Below are 5453 nucleotides of genomic sequence, written 5' to 3'. Positions count from 1 at the left end.
GAACCCACTTACACTTCCCTGCCCTCCCCTTGTGATGCCTTTCTGTTATGGCCCCAATAAAATCTTTCCTGCTCCTCAAGCCTGTCTGCAAAGTCTTGCCCCCTTCTAAGTTCTCAAGCTGCTCTCCAGAGAATTCATTTGTTCCTGCAACAACGTGAACTATCAGTATGATCTGGTTGTTGAAACAAATATGCTCCCTCTGGGGGCATGGACAGGAAGCTATTTTGAACTGACCAATCCCACCACGCTCTGCAGTTCAGATCCTTCTGGCAACCATTCTTGAAAACCCTGATCACTGGTCCTCCACAAGGTACTGAGGGCAACTTTGTCACTTCAGAAATGAGGGAGCCAAGTTCACTGGGCCTTGTGCCAGCTTGGAGAGGTGCATTCCAGTAATAGGAAGAGCTCTCATGGGAGGAAGAGTGAAGCCCTGGTAGATTGGGACAAGGACTAATGCAGTGGGAAATACAAGGACTAGGATCCTGCGGCAAGAAGCACTTGCCATTAGAAAATGCTGACATATGAGGGAGCCAGATGAAGGTGAGGCAGCATGTAAAGATTTGTCTTGGCCTCCATCAGAAGCTCCCAAATGTTCAACCAGGAGAGCAGTCCCAAGTAGTCTAGGATGACCCGAGAGAAATAAGGGCAACAGGCTGAGGTTTTCATAAAGCTAGTCCATTAAAGTGCTTTTCCTTTTTTGATACAGGTCCACACTCCAAAAAGCTCTGAAACTAAGTTTTTTGGTTTGGCACCAAAACTCATTTGGCAGAAAATCCTGTCCTGAACTGACATACGGTTATTTATAGCCTTTACTTATTCCACTTGGTTGAATATTCATGTGGTTCACTGCAGAAATTTTACATTTTATTATGGATTGTTGTGTGTACCGTACCACCTTTCAAAAATGTAAAAACCTTTCAATTCCAAAACAAAATTGGCTTCCAGAGTTTCATAAGGAATTGAGGACCACTATTAGGTAGGTGCAGCCTACTTCTTAGGTATATAATGGTCTTTCTCTAATAAAATGGTTACGGTAAATAGTAGCTGGATTTTTTTTTTTAAAATGAAAACAAAAAATGTTATTGCCTGGTAAAATAAAAAGTTGGCAACCTTATGTCTAGCTTCAAGATTTCTGGAACATTTCATTGTTCTCTGAAGTCCCACCCTGGCATAAGGCCCTTCTGGTTCTTTATAAATCTAGTCTTGATTAGAATAGCAGTTGCCAGCTGGTAGCCCCACTGGCCAAAGGGAGGCTGCAGACATGCTTTGTTTGCCTGATGCAGGGCATTAATCTGGAAAGTGAACATGGAGTCCAGGTTTCAGCTTCTCTCGAAAATTCAGAAGATGTTGACAACAGTCCTGCATGGCACACCCTCAGCTGGAGCTGAGATGCAGATGGGCCTCTCTCTGCTTTCCAGCCAGGCCTGCACTACAGGCTGGAATACAGAGTTTGCTTCACTGCCCCTGGGCAGACAGGCTAGAAGAGAGTGCTCTTCTTAGTTAGGAGCGCTGTCACCAGCCGCATGCAGGACCAGGGTCCTAGCCAATACCTCTGCACAAAACCAGGAGGCTGCTCCAAAGAAAAAGCCTGGGTGGCGAGGGAATCTCCAGCAGTTTGCCCAGCTTGGTGAGCTCCTTTGCCAACACAAAATAATTTGCTGGATTAGGTATTCTTTCTCATTCTCTAAGTCCTGAGGAATCTGCAGTTCTCAGGACTATTGTCACAGCCTGCCTTGGGCTCAGCCCCTGACAGCCTGCGTATAGTCATATGGCCCTTCGTCCACAAGGATGGTGGTATTCGAAGGCACAGCTTCAAAAGATGGTATTAGTGCACTTAAAACACTTTTTTAAAAAAGGCACAACATCAAGCAAAATAAAGATAGTGAGTTTGGTTTCTCAGCTTATACCTGTCCAACCAGAGCTAGCACTTTGGTCATAGTGGAATTTGTATGGGTAAAATATGCTTCTCTTATAATCTGCTTAATGGAAACAGTCTGATCTCTCTCTCTTTTTTAAAATACAAAGCATGGAAGACAATGTAAGAAATACCAAAGTACCCGCCATCCAAAATGAGCCTATTTTTTCCCTTTAAACAAATAAAGCCTTCATTTTGGTTAAAGCTGATGTCCTTTCTCTGTTTCTCTTTCACTTCTCTAAGTCTTATTTTCCTTCCATCACTATCCCAGAAGCAAATATACTGAGTTAGTTATGTCTACCATCACTAGTTACCCTCTTCCTACATAGACAACAGAGTGGTGGTTGTTTCTCATTCAGTACTGTTTGAGCTGTAGTGGAGTCAATACATATAAAGTCATTCATTGGTTGTTGGCAGTTAATTTTGGATGGTGCTCCTTCACATAGCCACATACCACAGCTTATCTGTTTCCTCACTGATGTACATTTAGGCTGTTTTTCAGTTTTTGCTATGCTCTAGAATACTTCCATGTGCAAGGGTCCTTGCACACATTCCCTTGTGCACACACATCTGAGTTTCCCTAATATATATAATCAGAAGGTGTATGTTAGTCAGGCTTACACATTTTCAACCTTTACTAAATATTGTTCCATTGTTATCCCAAGTGGCCCTATGAAGTTACAGTCCCACCTGCAATGAATGATATTGTTTTTCTACATCTCACCTAACAGCATAATTAGAACTTCAATTTTGTTTCAGTGTGAAGATGCGTGTAAAACGTCTAAAATTTTAAAGACACAACAACAAGCAAAATAAAGATAGTGATTTTTATGATATGATATCCCATGGGTGCCTTAATTTTTATTTGCCTGAATGTTCTTTTATATTTTATTGGTCATCTGGATTCTTTTTCTGAGACTTGCTAGTTCATATCCTTTGACTATTTTTCTTTTGGATTTTTCTTATGAGATTGTAGCTACATATAAATTTGGGATACTGATCGTCTATTATACATTTATATATATTTATGTGTATGTTGCAAATACTATCTTCTAGTTTGTCTTCTAACCTATTAAATACCTTTCATTGTATAAGTTTTGTTTTTATGATAGTCACAGAGAGAGAGAGAGAGAGGCAGAGACACAGGCAGAGGGAGAAACAGGCTCCATGCACCGGGAGCCCGACGTGGGATTCGATCCCGGGTCTCCAGGATTGCGCCTTGGGCCAAAGGCAGGCGCTAAACTACTGCGCCACCCAGGGATCCCTGCTTTTTGTTTTTTAAAGATTTTATTTGAGAGAGAGAGAGCACAAGCAGGGGTAGGGGCAGAGTGAGATGGAGAAGCAGTATCTTGGCTGAGCGAAGAGCCCAATTACCAGCTCCTTGGAATTATGACCTAAGTCAAAGTTAGACACTTAACTGAGCCACCCAGGCACTTCTCAGTGTATACATTTTTTAATGTAAATAGAATTTATTTTTACCTTTATAAAGTGGCCCAACAACAACGTCAAACAATTAGTTGTCCCACCCTCTTTTTTTTTTTTTTTGTATTTAGTAGGCATTTATTTTTTTGTATAGAAGACTTACTTTTTCCATATGGAAACCCAACTGTCCTCAAACTGTTTATTGAATTATTTCTCCATGATTTATAGTGTAATGAAATCTGTTCCATAGGTGCTTGGATTAATTTCTGAGCTCTTCTGTTTTGCTGTATGTGGATGTATGCATCTATCTCTGCTCTAATACTATGTTCTAAATCATTATAACTTTCTTGGAAGACTTGAAATTTGATGGAACAAGTCTGTCCTTTTTCTTTTGCAGAAATTCTTGACAACTCTTGAAACTTTAAATTTCCTAACATATCAGTTTTTTATACATACTGTCAAAAAAATCCCGTTGGAATGACATTAAACGTATAAATTTTGGGAGAATTGACATCTTTAGGATACTGAGCTTTTACCCTTCATGATCATAGCATATTTCTCTATTAATTCAAATATATATAAATATATATATATATTTAAAGATTTTATTTATTTGATACAGAGATACAGCACAAGTAGGGGGGGTGGGAGAGGGAGAAGCAGGCTCCCTGCTGAGCAGGGAGCCCGACACGGGTCTTGATTCCAGAACCCCAGGATCATGACCCAAGTCAAAGGCAGACACTTAACCAACTGAGCCACTCAGGTGCCCTTTCTATTAGATTTTAAAACTAGTTTTATCGGCATTTAGAAACACTCTTGATATTTGTATGTTTACCTTATACTGAGTAACTTTTATTCAATTCTAGTGAGTCCTAATAATTCATAGATGCTTTTGGGTTTTCTACCTAGATCATTAAAAGATCTGAAAGTGGGCAGCCCCGGTGGCACAGCGGTTTGACGCCGCCTGCAGCCTGGGGTGTGATCCTGGAGGCCCAGGATCGAGTCCCACTTCGGGCTCCCTGCATGGAGCCTGCTTCTCCCTCTCCCTCTGCCTGTGTCTCTGCCTCTCTCTCTCTCTCTCTCTCTCTGTGTCTATGAATAAATAAAATCTTAAAAAAAAAATCTGAAAGTGACAAATTTATGTCTTCCTTTCCAGCCCCTATATTGCATTTCTTATCCCATATAACATTAGCTAATATAAATTTGAGGATTTGGGGTGAGAATGAATATTAAGTCTGATTTTTGACTTTAATAAAAGTGCTACTAAAAATTGCCCATTAAGTATGATTTTTACATACTTACTTTACATCTTAAAACTTAAAAAAACATTGTGGGGATTTCTGGGTGGCGCAGTCGGCTGAGCATCTGACTCTTGATTTCTGTTCAAGTCATGCTCTCAGGGTCGTGATATCAAACCCTGAGTTGGGGGAGGGTCCATGCTCAATGAGTAGTCTACTTGAAGGATTCTCTCTCTCTCTCTCTCTCCCTCTCCTTCTATCCTTCCCACCTGCTTATGCTCTAAAATAAATAAATAAACCTTAAAAAAAAAAAAAGCAATTGTGGGAAATTTTAAACATGAAAAGAGCAATTATCATAATGAATCTCCACTTACCCTTTCAGTTTTGATGAATGGTGTAAATCTTTTTCATCTACTTTGGATACTTTTGAAAAGAAGATACTCAGGACTCCCTATATATATATATAGCATCCATTTCTAGGGCAATTTTAGGTTCACAGCAAAAATGGAATGGAACATACCATGCATTTTTTTTAAGGCCCTGAAACTCCTGTTAAGTGCTCATATATCTCAATAGTTTATTATTAATCTTATGGACACAGACTGTGTTAACTTACCAAAATTTTGGCCTGGTTATTAGAAAGCTTAGAGCTGTATGTTAGGGTGGCACAGAATAATTTTTTCTGTTTTCACTCCATTTTATATCCTCATTCTTATTTTCTTCTTTTCCCCCTCCCGTATTCATTCCAACCATGCTATTCCATATTTTAGGTATCTGTATAGGCCATCTTATTAGCCTCATTGAGACAAAGCAAAGAATATGCATATTCAGTACCTTTCTTCTTGGTAATTGGTGACTGGTAATTCTACTTGGTAATT

The sequence above is a fragment of the Vulpes lagopus genome, chromosome 7, assembly GCF_018345385.1.
Source record: "Vulpes lagopus strain Blue_001 chromosome 7, ASM1834538v1, whole genome shotgun sequence".
Taxonomy (NCBI): Eukaryota; Metazoa; Chordata; class Mammalia; order Carnivora; family Canidae; genus Vulpes; species Vulpes lagopus.
This window is presented reverse-complemented; position numbering follows the sequence as displayed.